The sequence below is a fragment of the Emys orbicularis genome, chromosome 21, assembly GCF_028017835.1.
Source record: "Emys orbicularis isolate rEmyOrb1 chromosome 21, rEmyOrb1.hap1, whole genome shotgun sequence".
Taxonomy (NCBI): Eukaryota; Metazoa; Chordata; order Testudines; family Emydidae; genus Emys; species Emys orbicularis.
Genome location: NC_088703.1, coordinates 4,503,501 through 4,520,745, shown reverse-complemented (window position 1 = coordinate 4,520,745; position 17,245 = coordinate 4,503,501). Strand labels below are relative to the sequence as shown.

At 51.6% G+C, this 17,245-nt stretch overlaps 1 protein-coding gene across 1 annotated transcript in view; it reads left to right on the top strand.

Moving 5' to 3' along the window:
- NPAS1 (neuronal PAS domain protein 1) overlaps positions 1 to 17,245 on the top strand; it is a 75,654-nt gene that overhangs the window by 11,414 nt on the left and 46,995 nt on the right. The gene's annotated exons all lie outside the window — the stretch shown is intronic.

The window sequence follows — 17,245 nt, the reverse complement described above, 5'->3', positions numbered from 1 at the left end:
CCTAGGAGGGAGGGGGAGAAGCGGCGCGCGCCGCGGCCACTCGGAGTCTCCCCCTCCCTCCCAGGCTCTCAAGCCTGGGAGGGAGGGGGAGCAGCGGCGCGTGAGCGGCAGCAGCGGAGGTGAGCTAGGGCGGCGGGGCACATTTTTAGGGGCGGCATTCTGGCGCCGGCCATGCCGCCCCTAAAAATGTGCCGCCCCAAGCACCAGCTTGTTTTGCTGGTGCCTAGAGCCGGCCCTGGTGCCAGATACTTCAGAGGAAGGGGTACGAACCCCACAATTGCAGGTTTTGGATAAAGCTGCCCCCACGTTTCTAGATGCAGAGATTCCAAGGCCGGAAGGGACCGTTGTGATCATCTGCTCTGACCCCCGGCATAACCCAGGCCGGAGAACTGCCCCACAATCATTCCTAAAGCAGTTCCTTTAGGAACATATCCCACTTTCAATTAAAAATTGCTAGTGATGGAGGATCCAACGATTAATTACTCTCACTGTTAAAAATTTACACCTTCTCAAGGGTCGTGGTGGATTCTCCGTCCCTGGCGGTTTTTAAATCAAGATGGGACATGTTTATAAACGAACGTGTTTCATTCAAACAAGAGTTAATTCAGGGCATTTCTCTGGCCTGTATTAGACACGAGGTCAGACCAGAGGATCGCAGTGGTCCCTTCTGGCCGTGTAATTTATGATTTACATTAGGTCTCACCCTAATCTCTAATAGAGATTGATTTAAGCCCTGATACAGGATGTTTAATTAATAGCCCTTCCAAGACTGTTGTTAACATGAATTTTTGTCACTCCAAATATTGTTGCTCTCTGTAGAAACATGCAGTTCTGGGAGGGGAGGGGTCTAAGGGTTGGAGCAGGGAGGACGGGGATTCAGGACTCCTGGGTTCTAGTTCTAGTTCTGGGAGGGGGGAGGGTATAATAATTGGAGCAGGGAGGATGGGGATTCAGGACTCCTGGGTTCTAGTTCTGGGAGGGGAGGGTATAATAATTGGAGCAGGGAGGATGGGGATTCAGGACTCCTGGGTTCTAGTTCTAGTTCTGGGAGGGGGGAGGGTATAATAATTGGAGCAGGGAGGATGGGGATTCAGGACTCCTGGGTTCTGTTCCCAGCTCGTGGAGGGAAGTGTCATCTAGCGGTTAGCGCAGCAGCCTGGGAGTCGGGACTCCTGGGTTCTGTTCCTACCTCTGCTACAGACTCATGGCGTGAGTTGCTGTCAGTGAGAGGTGGAGTGGAGCTAGTCCCCTAGAGGTGAGCGGCTCTTCATTCTCCAAGCCTCCCGGCCTCCTCTTTCCCAGGTGCACGTTGAAACCTTCCGCGTTCCCTGCTAGGTTTCCAAGGAGGGTGACTTCAGTTTCTCTTGCTGTTTCCACTGGGTAGTTCTCGCCCTAAGGGATCACCCTATAGAAACTCCCCTGAGTTCTGAGCTCCGCTCCATCCCACTGAACCTGCCTGATCCGGGTTATGGCGGCAGCTAAGGTTTTGTCCCTTACCCATGGCATGGTAAATATCGTTCCTGATCCCGTGTTCTCAGGTCAGTGTTCTCAGAACACCTGCTCCCTTCTTTCGGAAAGACAAGCGGCGTTTCTACCATCCATCCCATCCGGAAGGGTCCCCGAGTGCTTTCTAGACCGACTCTCCCTTTGCTATTGTAAAGGGGAGGGCTGGAGGGCTGCGGCGGGCAGAACTCCTGGGTCCTATCCCCATTTCTGGGACGGATGACAGTAGCTAGAGCAACCAGGCACTGCGAGTCAGGACTCCTGAGTCCTATGCAATCTCTGGGGGAGATTAAAGTTGGGTGGCATGGTTCTGTCCCTGGCTCTGGGAGGGGAGTGTAGTCTAATGGTTAGAGCAGTGGACTGGGAATTTTCCATATTCCAAATTTATTGAGGAGCAATTGGCAAGTAGGGGCCACAGTCATCGAATTCTTCGCTTTAATGGTGTCGTTGTGCACGAGAAGGAAGCCGGGGTGGGGGTTGGGGGGGCGGACTGCGCAGTGGCTTATGGGCTACACATCTGTGAATCATCTTTACAATCAGAGCGACGGGATAATTAGCCAGAGCTGAATGGCAGGGATGGGATCTACCGGCCCTTTGGCCAGGCAGGATTTGCAACGGGAGATTCCTGTTCCGCCAAGGAGCACAGAACCAGGTGTGGATTCACCAGTGCTTCCCCTGGTGGGTGGGGAGCAGCTGGGTTGGCTTTCAGGTTGGGATTCTCCCAAAGCAGCCCTTCTTCTAGATGGAGATCTCGCTGCTCCCTGCTGGAAGGCATTTGCCTCTGGGGTGGAGTGTGGAAAGCAAGGAGCTGTTTTTAACAGCTGGGCATGTGGCAATTTAGGACAGCGAGGACTGCCTGAGAGAGAAACAGGGAGGCGAACTGCACTTTGGACATGACCCTGGGGCTCTTTCAAATGGACTGTGGGCCTTGGTTTTATACCTAGACCCATGCTGTGGCATTGGGATCAGTGCTGGTTGCCAAGGGAGAGCGCCCACTACTGAACCCTAGGGCTGCACTGGGGAATTGGGGTCAGCTCCGACTGCGATGGGGGAGCACCCCCTGCTGAGCCCTCACCCCTCTCCTGGTAGCACAAAGTGCCCCTAGCACCATACTGGGGTTTTGGGGTCAGCACTGGCTTGGAAAAGAAAGTGGCTTCTATTGGATCACTTGCACGGCTCCCTGCAGAATCATGGGTTTTAACTTGGATGTCTCCCCTCTAAGAACTTGCCAACGGGTGTGAGTGAGATAAGATGGTTGGCGGAGGGCAGGCACTGGGGTGAGTTGGTTACAGCAGCTCACGGGAGCTGGTGTCACGATACGGAAAGTCGATCCGTGCCCTGTGGCGGGGGGCGGGGGTGATAACTGGATCTTCAACCCTGGGAAGGGGGCTTGCGTGCAGGAGACCTACAAAGGGCTCACGGGCTTGGTGAATGGAAGGGGCTGTGCATTCAGTGACCTCGACGCTTTGAGCAGAGCTGGGAAAATAACGAGGGAAGAGAGTTTGGAATCAAAATCCCTGAGTTTGGCTTGCCGTGAATCCTGGGGGTTCAGCCAGACACACACCCCCCCACACACACACACAGAGCTTTGAGCAGAGAAGCATCACAGCTGGTGAGCCCGGACAGCAATATATACTTGCCCCCAAGAGTTTCATTTGGGTGGGTCAGTCCTCGAGGAAGGGAAGGGAGCGTGAAGACAGTTGGACGATGCCTTGGTAAAGCAAGAGAGGATGCTAAGGCATGATGGTACAATTCATCTCTCCAGAGCCTAATTCAAAGGCCCCTTTCAGCACTCTGGCCATGTTATTGGGACTTTAAAGCAACCATAAATGACACTCACCCCACAGTGTAGATGGGACCATTCTGATCATGTAGGCCAGTGGTTCTCAAACTATGGTACTGGTGACCCCTTTCACATAGCAAGCCTCTGAGTGCGACCCCCCCTTATCAATTAAAAACACTTGTTTATATATTTAACACCATTATAAATACTGGCGGCAAAGCGGGGTTTGGGGTGGAGGCTGACAGCTCGTGACCCCCCCCCCCCATGTAAAGCCTCATAACCCCCTGAGGGGTCCCGACCCCCAGTTTGAGAACCCCTGACATAGTCTGACCTGCGTAACCCAGTGATCCCTGCATCCAGCCCAGATCTTGTGGTCGAGCTAGCGTGGATCTCTTTAGAAAGAGACCTCTGCTGTCGCTGGAGATGCCGAGTGATGGAGCAGCCACCTTGACCGTGGGGCGTTTGTTCCAATGATTACTCCCCCGCCCCGTTAAAATGTGCACCCCTGTTTCCAGTCTGCATTTGGCCAGCTTCAACCCCCAGTCATCAGCTCTCCTTCTGCCTTTGTCCGCACAGTTAAGAGCCCTCCGTTGTCAGAAATCTCCAGGCGTAGGTGCTTGTGGCCCACGATCAAGTTGCCTTCTCTTGGCTAAACTAACCAGGCCGAGTTTGCGTGAGGCAGATTTTCTGGTCCTCTTGCCTACGGAGCCAGGAGGCGTGATCCTCGTGCTCTGAATGCACGGCTGGCTGAGTGGATCGAAGCATTCAATGGATAAAAATATCTCGTATTGTTCAGCAGACACCAGCTAGCTCTTCCTCAGCCAACAGCTGCACCCTGAATAGGGGGCTGGCTGGCTCAGGAGATCGGTGGCGACATGGAGAGGGGCCCAGCTAGTTTGCAACAGGGTCGGTGTGTTGCTGAGAGCTGTGGCTGTTTTGGTGGCCTGAGTGAAGTGAATTTGAGGGGGGTTCTCAGCAGGACAGTAAAATCTGCCACTGCGGTTGGCATTAATAGCTGGCCCCCTTGTCCGGTAGCTTCAGCAGTGAAACCATTAAGGACCGGGGCGTGGGCAGTCGTGCCTAGTGGTTGGAGCTGGAGTCAGTAGCCAGGTGTCAGAGCCAGGGTTGCAGCTGGAGTCAGGAACCAGGAGTGGGAGACCAGGGGTCAGAGGCCTGGGTCAGAGCCAAAGTCAGGGGTCAGAACCGGGTTACCTGGAGTGAGCCATGACGGGCAAGGCTGAATCCCAGGCAGGAGCAGGGCTGGGAACAAGTTGGCGTAGGCGAATGCTTTGAGTAGCCTGCTGGTGCTGCTGATTCCAAGAGCGGGTTTGCTAGGCCCCTCAGCCAGCCGGGCAGCTGGGCCAGCCAGGTGGCTGAAATGGGCCCAGTGGTGCCTCGTTAAGCGAGCCGGTAAGCAGGCCAGCTGCGGGTCCTTAACCCGGTATTAAAAGAGTCACCGAGCCGGGCATGCATTTTCGCCCCTGCGGCCCAGCGTGCTGCTTCCAAATCCCAAGGAAATCAAAAGACGCTGTAATGCTGCCGCCCATATGCTGGATCCGCTCTGTGGATACGTCAGTTTTAAGGCTATCGAAGGGATCGTTAGATCTTCTCATCTGACCTCCCGCATAACACAAGCCACAGAGTTTCACCCTGTGACCTTTGCAGTGAGCCCAGTAGCTTGGGTCGGACTAAAGCATATTCCAGAAAGGCAGCCGGTCTGGATATGGAGCCATCAAAAGACGGAGAAACCCCCCACACACTTCCCTTGGGTGTTTGTTCCTATGGATAACCGTCCTCACTGTTAAAATTAGGGGTCTTTTTTAAGCAACAGAGGGTCCTGTGGCACCTTTAAGACTAACAGAAGTATTGGGAGCATAAGCTTTTGTGGGTAAGAACCTCACTTCTTCAGATGCTTTTTACAGATTCAGACTAACACGGCTACCCCTCTGATACTTGACACCATGCAAGGGTCTTTTTTACTAGTTTGAATTTGCCCGGCTTTAGCTTCCAGCCATTGGTTCTTTCTCTGCTAGATTACAGATCCCATGAGTACCTGGGATCTGTTCCCCGTGAAGCTACTGAGACACCGTAATCAAGTTGCCTTTGGATCCCCTTGTTGATTTGAGCTCTGTCACTCCCTGGCATTTTTCCACAGCCTTTTAAAAACGTGGACGCCAGAACTGGATTCCAACATCGGTCTTACCCATGCCATAGACAGAGGGAAAAGACCTCCTTGCTCCTACCGACTTCTCCCCTATTTGTTCAGACTTCCAAGCTTCGCCTTAGCCCTTTTTTGCCACAGCATCACACTGGGACCTCGTGATTGTTGCTTATCCTTTTCAGAGTCTCTGCTTTCCAGGGCCCGTTCTCCAGGGACAGCCTTTGTTCCTAGAAGTAGCACCTTACCTGGAGGACGCCCAGGAGCCAGCGCTGGCAGATCTGGCTGGTTTTTACAAGCACTGAACTCTGCTTTGAAGGAGAAGCGACCTGCTTTATCAGCAGCCCAAGACAGGGTCCAATCTGTGATACCCCAGCTGTGGAGTTCAGGCTTGTGAGACCTGGGGTTTACTTCCGGCTCTGCCGCTGAGCTGCTGACCTTGGGCAAGTCACTTCACTGCCCCATGCCTCAGTTTCCCTGTCTATAAAATGGGGATAATGCTGCTGGCCTCCTTTGTAAAGTGCTTTGAGATCTGCTGGTGAAAAATGCATTATAAGAGCTCGGGTTATCCTATGTGTTTAGGGGCCTCGGTATTTAGAAGGGGGCTCAGGTACTGTATTGATCCGTAGGACAGAGCCTGCATAGAAGGGCTTTCAATAGAAACAGACCGAGAGGAGCAGGGGTAGGGAATGGGATTCAGTGTACAAGGAAAGTGATCAAGGTGTGCATTTGGCCATTTCTTCGTAAAACATGTACGCACACCTCCCCAGCGATCCCTTGGTTAATTTGAAGGTAGAAATGGCATTATTATTATTATGTATTTGTATTATGGTAGCATTTAGGAGCCCCACTGTGTCAGGTGCCGTACATTTTTATTGCTATTAGGTTACTATAGAGTCCCACCTAGGACTACCCAGTCATGGCCCAGGACCCCATTCTGCTAGAAGGCACTTTATATTTTATTGCTATTAGCTGTATTACGGTAGCACCTAGGTGCTGCAGTCATCATGGCCTGGGACCCCAATTGTGCTAGGTGCTGTACATTTTATTTCTATTAGGTGTATTACGGTAGCACCTATGTGCTGCATCATGGAGCAGGACCCACCCCTGTGCTGGGCACTGGACAGACATAGAATGTAACAAAAAGCCTTGCCCCAAGCCGCCCTGAGGCTCTTGAAGCAGAAGCTGTGATTCTTAGGGAGTTGCCAGCTCCTGCAGCTGGGGGCTGAAAAACAAAAAATCAGGCGAGTTGAGGAGTCGATGACCTGTCCTGGTGTATGATTAATTTTCTATGTACGAGGCTCGGTCCGTCCGTCTGTTTCACTGGCCCGTTCAGAGACCCTCAGAATCTCACGGTGTGACGGTAAAGCTGCAGGCTCTGAGTAACCAGGACTGGAGTCCCGTGCCCAAGATTCAGAAATTTCCATGTCCCACTTCAAAGTGGGGTCAAGGGAGAGGGGGGGAGGTGTGTCGGTGGCTCGGTGCCCCCGGAGGGGCCCAGAGAGCTTGTTGGAACACGAGCGGCGTGAACTGAGCCCTGCCTCTTTCATGCCGAGTAGAATATCCTGCTCAATTATTCAGCAGTGCTGGCTTGAAAAGGAAGGAGTCTTCTTGCGAAGGCGGAGGGGGGAGGAAGGAAGTGAGGTGCCTTTTAAAGAGAAATCTCGGCTCAGGAGAGAGCGTGTTGGGCATGTACATGTGCGTGGGCTTTTCTGGTTTCCTAGAGATGGGGACTGGGGTGAAACCAACAAAGCAAACAAACTTTAAAGCCCAAACCCCAAGTTCTATGTCAGGGGAGGACAAGCTCAAAAAGGGAAGCTGAGAGCCTCCCCTTAGGGAAAATCTCCCTCAGTCTTGGTATCTTTTTATTTTCAAAAGCTATGCTCTTCTAGCTCAACCACCAGATATGGGCTGGAGGCAGGAACACCTGTGGGGGATGGGGGCTCTCTGGCATGGGTTATGTAGGTCAGACTTTGGGTTTGTCTAGATCAGTGGTTCCCAAACTTGTTCCGCCGCTTGTGCAGGGAAAGCCCCTGGCGGGCCGGGCCGGTTTGTTTACCTGCCGCGTCCGCAGGTTCGGCCGATCGCTGCTCCCAGTGGCCGCGGTTTGCTACTCCAGGCCAATGGGAGCTGCTGGAAGCAGCGGCCAGTACGTCCCTCGGCCTGTGCCGCTTCCAGCAAGCTGGGATGTGACTCTACAGTGTACTAGCCTGCTGCACACTATGTCTGGGTGGACCCTGCTGCGGCACACTAAAATTTCTGTAGTGCGCAACGCCGTACTCCTGTGTCAAAACAGAATAGATCAAAGCACACTAGAAAACTTTTGGCGTGTACTGGAGTCACATCCAAGTTTGACGTGTGCTAACTCTTCGTGTAGACAAGCCCTAAGAGCTGGTTGAATTCTTTTAGTGAAAACCCCAGATTTGGGGCACGGAAACATTTTGTGAATGCCTGTTGGTTTCGCAGAATGCACCGCGTTGAAATGTATTCCAAAAAAGGGCAAACGTTCAAAATGACTTTTTGTTTGGAAATTTCCTTCCAATTTTTTTTTTTAACCGGGTTGAACAAAATGTTTCTTTCAGTCAGAAATGATATTTTTTTTTTTAATTTTTTGGAATGGCCAAGGAACCGAAAAGTTCACTATGAGCCCAGTGCTGTCCAGCTGGGTGACTGGCCTGGGGTCTTCTTCTACGCATCCCTTCTGGCGAGGGGAACATCTCCTCGGAGCGACCTCCCACTAAACCCTTGTGATTTGTGTTATAGTCGTACCCAGAAGGCACTGCTCCCTGCCCCTGTTTATGTGGACAGAGTAAGTTTAGTGTCATTTTGGTGGTGACCGAAACATAGCTCTTTGCCTTCCCTTGGTTGAGTTGCTCCACCGATTGGTTTTACAGCCCAGTCTTTCTTGCCTGTGGCTGTGATCTCTGCTTCCCCTCCTCACTGCAGTAGCATTTAGAGGGGGAAACTGAGGCACAGAGCAGTGGTGCTGTGATTTCACTGTTGTTTTGTCCAAGGTCACACTAAGTTAGCAGAAGAGCTGGGGATAGAACCCATGATGTCCTGAGCCCCAGCCACCCCTGCTCTAACCACTAGACACCGCTCCTCTCCCAGAGCCTGGATAGAACCCAGGAGTCCTGACCCCAGTCCGCGCTGCTTATATTATTAGACATCACTCCCTTCCAAGATCCCGGAGCCCTGACTCTGAGCCCCCCATCTCTAACCACTAGACACCACTCCCTTCTTAGAACCAGGAATAGAACCCAGGAGTCCTGACTCCCCATCCCTCCCAGCTCTCACTCATCCACAGGTCACCCTTAAGCTAGGCATCAACCCAGCAATCCTGACTCCTGGGTCCCCCAAACTCTAATTACTCCTTCAGATTCCCTTTCAGAGCCAGGAATAGAACCCAGGAGTCACAGCTCACAAATCCCCTGCTCTAACCACCCCTCCCCTCCCAGAGCTGGTTAGAGAACCCAGGAGTCCAGCCCCGCACCCAAACACTAGACACCACTCCCCTCCCAGATCCATGCCCCTGCTCCCCTCCTGCCATCTGGTCCTGTGACAGACAAGCCCCCCCGGTCCTGGCAGGCACCGGGCTGTTTGGGGCAACCCACGGGCCGTGTCAGGGCAGGAACCGGCCTCTCGCTCGCCTGCCGTCTCGCTCAGCGCGCAGGGCTGGGCAGACGTTAGAACTGGCAATGACGCAGCTGTGGGAAAATCGCCAGGGGCAGGTTAGAGGGGAGTGTTGGTTGGTGATTAGAGGTCTGGGAATCAGAACTCCTGGGTTCTCCGCCCAGCTCTCGGAGGGGAGTATGGCTGAGTGGTGAGAGCAGTGTGGGCTGGGAAGGGAAAGGAAAGGATGTGGGTGAAGAGAATGAGGCAGTGGGGGTTTGGGTGGGAAGGATGGGCTAGTATTTAAGGCCCTGGGCCGGCACTGGGGTTCAGTTCTTGTCTCTGCTACAGCCTCCCTCTGTGACCTTGGGCCCGTCACGTGGGGCAAGATTTTCTCAGGTGCCCAGTGCCTACCACTGGGGCCAGACTATCAACAAGGCTCTGCACCCAGCATGCCGGGTGCTTCCAAATATTCTTCCCATGAGCGCGCTCTGCCTCAGTTTCCCCCTCAGTACGATGGGGCTTATGCCCCTGCTGTTGCTTCCAGGGGGCTGTGATGAAGGGCTCATTAATGACTGGGCAGCGTCCAGATATTAGAGGGGCAGGGAGCATATAAAGGCACCTGGATAGAGAAAGAGGGGCTCCCCTGCCAAGTGAGAGGCAGTGTGGGCTAGTGGTGAAGGGCCAGGCCTAAAAGCCACCAGACCTGGGTTCTGTTCCCGCTGTGCCAACTGGGCAAGTCACTTCCCCTTTTTGTGCCTCAGTTGTCTGCCCCTTTGTCTTTTGTGCCTTTTGGACTATAAAGTACACTCTTTGGGGCAGAGACTATGAAATTTGGGCCTCTAGGTGCTACCGTAATACACATAATAAGGGAGGACCTGCAGGCTGATGTGATTGCATGGAGGCGTTCCCGGCAGGCTGATGTCTTGCAGCATCTCCCAGGGCTAGGGCTAGGGCAGGTTATTTCTCCATTCAGGAGACGCTTAGCTCCTTAATGCTGTCAGAATCTCCAAGGCCAAAGGGACCACTGTGGTCATCTGTCTGACCTGGGAAAGCAGGGAGCTCTCTCCTGGCAGGAGGCTGCCACGGAAGGGCTTGTTATTATGAGGCCGCCTTTAAAGATGCGTTGCAAACATTCTCTCAGTCTCGCAGCCCCTGTTGCCCCAGGGAAACTGAGGCATGAAGCCATGACTTGGTGAAGGTCACAGAGCAAGTCAGGACAGAGCTGCACAAAGAACTCAGGAATCCTGACTCCCAGACCCCCTATGCTCCCAGAACCATAGAATAGTCCTAAGGAGTTCTGACTGCACCCCTTGGCTCTAACCTCTAGACCCCACTTCCCTCCCAGAACCATAGGACAAAACCCAGCATTAATTCCCAGCTCCATCCTAGCCCCAGGAATAGAACCCAGGAGTCCTGACTCCCAGTCTCCTTGCTGTAACCACTAGACACCCCCACATGCTCCCAGAGCCACAGCATAGAACCCAGGAGTCCTGATACCCTGAGATCAGCGACACAGAGACCCTGTTCTAACCACTACCCAGCACTCTCCTCTGTAACTTAAAGTTTGTGCTGAACGGAAATGGATGTAGTATAAGCCTTCGGCTCCCCTTTCCCTCTGAACCTGTCCTAACAGACCAAGGAGACGTCGAATCTGAGACGAACAGCAGGGGTTGTTATTTGGTGCTTTGTTACTTTAAGAGTTGGCAACTTTCAAAGTATTAAAAAAAAGAAGAAGGTATTTTTCATATATATATATGTCCCCCCCTTCTTCCCTCCCTCCCAGCCTAGCAGCTTTCTAATTCCTACATTAAATGCTTTTAATTATAGGAGCATTCGGTCTGACCTGCGGGGTTATTTCAAGAGAGGCGAAATGAAGGAATTAAAGAAAATGACAGAGAAAATTGCGGCAATTAGCGGAGTTTGCATTGTTCGGCGTGTCTGTCAAGGGAGCTCTGTGTTTGTTAGTTACAAGTAAATTCATACAGATAACAGAGGGAGCGATTATAAATGCCATCTCGGCTGCTGCATGGTGCCGCAGCTATTCTATTATTATATATTTTTTTTGTTTAATTCTTTGTAAAATAATATTTCTCCTCCAAAGTAGGGCCCTGGGAAGAAAAGACTTACCCTCTCTGCCCCCACCTCCTTCTCTCCCCCAGCCCTGCAGGGCATCTGTTAAGCGCTGGTCCTAGAGGTTCATTCCGTGTCTGCTTCCAAACGGGAGCATTTTGCATGCGTGTAAATGACTACACAGTTAATAAAGGAGATCGGCTGCTTCCTGGGACGGTCTGGGCTAGTGGTTAGAGCTCTGGGTGCCTGGATTCCATCCCCACTTCTGCCACTGTCCTAGGGTGGGCGTTTCGATAGGAGAAAGTTGTGCTGCTTTAACAGTTAAACCCTTTGGGGTGGCCGTATCAATGTGGCTATTTCTGTATGGGCGGGGAATAGCTAGAGCAGGAAAAGGCCATATCTACACTACACTGCAGTGTAGCTGAGTTGGCCGGGGGTCTGATGAGAAGAGATTTCTGAGCATCACCGCGGGGCTGGCAGAAGCCCCTAGTATGCTGGCAAAGCAGGGCTTTTACTGGTATAGAGCAGGGGGGCTGGGAGTCCGGACTCCTGGGTTCTATTCCCAGCTTTGGGAGGGGAGTGGTGTTAGTGGTTAGAGCGGGGGGAGGGGCTGGAAGTCACAACTCCTGGGTTCTCGTCACGGCTCTGGGAGGGGAGTGGGGTCTAGTACAGCTTGTCTCACTCTAGGGCAATGGAATAAGTTTTACCAATAAAAGTTCAGCGTTGCTGGTGTAAACTGCATTCACACTAAGAGTCCTTTGACTGGGATAGCTACACCGGTATAGCCTCCCAATAGGAGTTTTGGGGCAAGCAGCTTAATTAGTTTTAAGAGAGCTGGACAAATTTCTGAGTGGGACGGTATGGTGGGGCTCTTGTGATTGTGGGGGGCAGGGCTGAGGAGCCCTGCGGCTCACTTCTGGTTTCTCTCTTATGTTCCTAAAGCGCATGCTTCAGGGTTCCAGCTGGCCACTTGCAGCGGTCAGGAAGGGTTTTTCCCCTGCAGTGCATTCTGGGAGACTTTCTTTTTATCGCCTTCCACTGAAGCATTGGAGATGGCCATGGCTGGAGATGGGATATTGGACGGGGTGGGTCAGGGCTCTGTGGTGGCACCAAGCGTTCTCTCTGTCTAGTGCTTGGCTGGCTGGTTCTTGCTCATGTGCTCCAGGTTGAACTGATCATCACATGTGGGGTCAGGAAGGAATCCACCCCCAGGTCACATTGGCAGGGAGCCTGAGGGGTTTTGTGCCTTCCTCGGCAGTGTGGGGTGCAGGTCTCTTGCCCGATTACCTGGGTAGATCTCAGTTAACCATGGCGGGGGGCCCTCGGTCCCTCCTGTTCTCCACCTGTGGCATGCAATAGTCTCGTCTCCTGTGGGCTGTGATGGATTTTCGGTTGTTGGGATTAGTGTGCGGTTGCTGGGAGGGGCTGGTGGCCTGTGATGTACCGGTGGTCACACGCACTAGGAGAGCTCTTGATCCCGTCTGGCCTTGAACTCTGTGACTCTATGAACAGAAGCCAGGTTTTCTGAATCCCAGTTCAGTGGACTGGGAGTTTTGTGGAACACTCGAAAGGCCTCGCCCCTTGAGGGCTAACCAGGAGCGGGGTTAGGAGCATTACAGCCTGCCTCCAGCCATGTCCATTTGGGCCTTGAGCTCCAGACACGTATCAGTTGCAAACTCCCGCAGCTAGACATTAGGCATCTGACTGCCAGCTGCTTGGGGCAGGGCCTGGCTTTTTGTTCTGTGTCTGTACAGCGCCTAGCGGCCTGGTCCAGGACTGGGGCGCCTCGGTGCTACCGTAATACACCTAATAGCAATAAAAATGCACAACGCCTGGCCCAATGGGGTCCTGCTCCATAACTGGGGATGCTACCATAATACATCTAATAGCAATAAAAATGTACAGCACCTGGCGCAATGGGGTACTGGTGGGTAACCAGTTCCTAGGCACCACTGTAATACTCCTAATATCATAAAAATGTACAGCCACTAGCACAATAAGGTCCTGGTCATTGACTGGGGTTCCTAGGTGCTACCGTAACACACTTAATAACAATAGAAATGTACAGCCCCAAGCATGTAGGGTCCTGGTCCATGAGGGCCAGCATAATGGAGTCCTGGGGCTCCTAGGTGCTACCATAATACACCTAATAGCAAAAAATATGTACAGTAGCTGGCACAATGAGGTCCAGGCCCATGACGGGCTCCTAGGCACTACCGTAATACATATAATAAACCGTAACATTATTTAATCTAGACTGCTGGGTACCCTGCAGAATTGGCTTTGCAATAGCATAGGGAGGCAGTGTGGAGGAGCAGATGTGGGAGAGTTAGGTACTATTCCCAGCTCTGTCAGGGGCAGCTGGGTGACCTTGGGCGAGTCATTTCCCCGCTGTGTGCCTCAGTTTCCCCTGCTGTAAAATGAGGAGAACAATACAGACTACAGCTGGGTGACATTTTTCAGGTGAAAACTTCATGGCCCAAAAATGCCGATTCAGCGACACCAAAACGTTTTGCGACTTCGTGCTGATTTCGGGAAATTGTTAGTTTAGGAAAAACAAAAAACTACAAAAGCCTCAAACTGTTTCATTTCACTGTGATTTTTTTTCCAGTTTGCAACGACTTCATATTTCAGAGTTTCCTTTGATTTTATCTTGTTTAAATTAAAAAATTGTCAAAATCAAAACAAGACATTTTGATTTTGTCAGAACCAAATGTTTGATTTGACTCAAAACTACTTTTTTTTCAACGTTTCCATTCGCCAGACATGTCTAGAACTTTTGTTTTCAGTCCAACCCAAAACAATTTTTTTAGACTTTTCACAAGTGCCAGTGAATCAAAAAATCTGTTATTCACCCAGCTCTGATATTGGCCACCTTTGTAAAGTGCTTAGAGACCAAGCATCCACGTAGGAGAGGAAAGTGTTACTATTAAGTGATCATTTTGCACTTATCTGGCACCTGTGGAGGATCTCAAAGCAATTTACAAACCGGAACTACCTTCCTGATCCCTGTAGGAAGGAGGGGAATTATTATTACAGATGGGGAAACTGAGGCACAAGGCAGGGGGAGTGACTTGCTTCAGAGTCTCACAGCTGTTCCCTTGTGTTTTATAAAGCAGCACTGCCGTTCTGTGCTTAACTCTTTGAGGAGAGGAAAGATCCTCGTATTAGCGAGAGTTTTACGGTAACAGAGGATAGTGGCGAAATGAAAGTGTATGGGAAAGGGGTTTGGGGGTGAGGTTGGAGGTGATGCTTCCAGGGTTTGGGCAAATGGGGGAGACAATGAGGCAGAAGGATACATGAAAGTTGGAGCAGCAGAGAAGGTTCTTGTACCCACACCAGGTGGCTTATGGGACAAAGCGGGGGAGGGCAGGGAACAGAGCAGGTTGAAAAAACAAAGCCAATTCCCCTTGAAATGTCAAATCTCTTTTCTTTTCTCAGGGTTCAGAACAGACCCAATTTTGATTAGTTTTAAAAAATGTAGTGATTTCCCCCCCATAAACTCACAGATTTTTAAGACCAGAAAAGGACCGCTGTGATCATTATCTAGTCTGAACTCCTGAATAACCCTGCCCAGCTATTCCTGAGTTTGATTTCAGCCAATTTCGAAGGAAAAAGAAGCAAAGCAAGAGTGTGTGTGCCCCAGAGAGAAAGAGAGTGGAGGGGTGAGGGGAGATGGAGGGAAGGAAAAAAGCAAAGAAAGAAAATATATAAACGAGAAAGTCAACACACAACCAATTTTACTCTTAATTTTTTGGTTCCAGTGTTATTGAAAAAAAAAATTTTTTTCGAGAAAATGTTCAGTCCATCAGTGGGGCATAAAGGGGTCGGGAGACAAGTTTGTCCCATGTGGGGAGACAGCTGAGGAAGGTGGCGAAGCAGGGAGCTGGTCAGAAAATGGAATTTGCCTCCTGGGGGGAAATCTGTCACGGGGGAACTCATTTTCGTCCTGAATTGGAACGAAGCATTGAAATTTTGAAAATGGCGCATGGACTGAAAATTCCCAGAGAATTCATTCTGGAAGCCTGTGAACGTTTCCTTTTCATAACCTCAAAGCGTTATTTTATAAATGTCAGAATAAACTATATAAAATATGATATTAAATATCATCAATATAACAAAATGAAGATTTTCACATGCCGTAGAAGTCGAAACTAAATGAATCAAAATAAATCAGTTCAACTTTCTTGCTTTAACCTTTTTCCAGCAAAAATGTCATCGAAATCGACACCTTTCAGATTCAACGAAACTGCGTTTTCTGATGGAAAACGATTCTGGTGACATTTTTTTCGGCCAGCTCTAGGGGCAAACCCATGGGGAACCACTGACTTCATCCCGGAGACGACCACCTCCCCGCACCCCCAGCCACCTCGCTCCGTGTTGCCTTGATCAGTTTGGTTCCTGCCCCCACCTCCCTTCCAGCTCCTCCGTCAACCCCAGGAGCCAGGGATCTTTGCCTTCAGCTGCTGTGAGCCAGGGCTCTGTGTAGCAATGAGAAAAGCCTGAAAGAAAGGTTAAGCTCAGGTCCTGTGAACCTTTCAGGCTTTTGGGGGAGCTGTGAATGCAGAGCTGATAAATATTCCACTGCCATCCGCCTGGAATGTTCAAAGGACAATGGCAAATTCTCTCCCTCTCCCCAGTGCAGTGGGTCTCTCTGGCTTGTGTGATGTGCAAATCCTCCTTCACCAAGCTCTGTGTGTGTGTGTGTGTGTGTGTGTGTGTGTGTGTGTGTGTGTGTGTGTGTGTGTGTGGTTTAAGATGCAGGATGAGACCCTGGCTCTATAAGATCCCCCCACACACACACACAAACCTCCAGGAAACAGACACTGCCTTATAAATTTCACTGGACTGCAGGGAAACTTGTCCTCCGATCCCTGGTAGAAACAGTCCTTCCCTTCTTGCCCACCCCTTTGTAAATCAGAAGTAACTCCACTGGAGTCAAGGGGGCTGATTCCCATCGCCCTGATCCAGGTGTAAGTCAGGAGTCACCGCGTTGGAGCTGATGCAGTAACACCACTGAGAGTCCTTAGGCAGCTTCTTTGCTGGAGAGTTAACTCGAGTTATCTACAGAGTTGAGCCTAGCTCAGGTGAGAGCAGCTACCTGGCCAAAAAACCACAGCCCAGAGGGGTCGTGTTAGCAGCCAGTGTGCTGGGCTGACTGGCGTTGTAACTTCTGACCCCCGGCGGGGCAGTCAGCTTGCATTAAAAGCTGCACTGCCCTTGAGTGACCGGTGTCTTGTGTGTGGACAGCACTTGAGTTATAACTCGCGTTAACGCTGCCCGGGGGAGACTGGATACGATTGACGTTCACGGCATGGACAATGCTTATTTCAGCCCGTGTGCTCAGAGCCGCTCCCCCCGCTTGTTACCCCGGCTGGGGAAGAACTCCCCGGTCGTTCATTTCGCCTTGCTGGAAGGGCTACAGCTTCCACGCTCCCAAGTGTTTGGGGCCTCCAGGCTCCAGGTGGGTGGTGGAGGCGGAACATAAGTAGCTCGCCGTGACCCTGCGTTCATTTCAGCAACTTGCCTTGCCCCGAAGTGAGAACAGCTGAGATGCTGGGAGGCACAAGAGACCCTGATTCTCCCCCCTGTCTAGGGTGACCAGATGTCCCGATTTTATAGGGACGGTCCTGATATTTGGGGCTTTTTTTTATATGAGCTCCTATTATCCCCACCCCCTGTCCCGATTTTTCACACTTGCTGTCTGGTCACCCTACCCCTGTCTCCAGCTGCAGCGGGGATGCCAGGCTGGAGGGTGCTGGCTCAGGGGCTGTACTGCTGTCTATTCCTCCCTGTCCTCATCCCGGCTCCTCTCCTTCCTCAGCCCCACAACACAGATTCCTGCTGTGCCCCCACCCCCCATGGTCTGGTCTCGGTCTGCATCCCCCCACCCTATCCTGCGCTCCGCCCCCATCGCAGATCAGGTCTGGTGAAACAGGACTGCATTGTGAGCTGTCAGCCACTGGGGTATCACTCAAAGCCAAGGATGGTTTGGAAAATTCCCACTGGGTGGCGGGTGGGGTCTAGCGGTTACAGCAAGGGGGGTGGGGCTGGGAATCAGGACTCCTGGGTTCTATTCCTAGCTCTGGGAGGGGAGTGGTGGCTAGTGGTTAAAG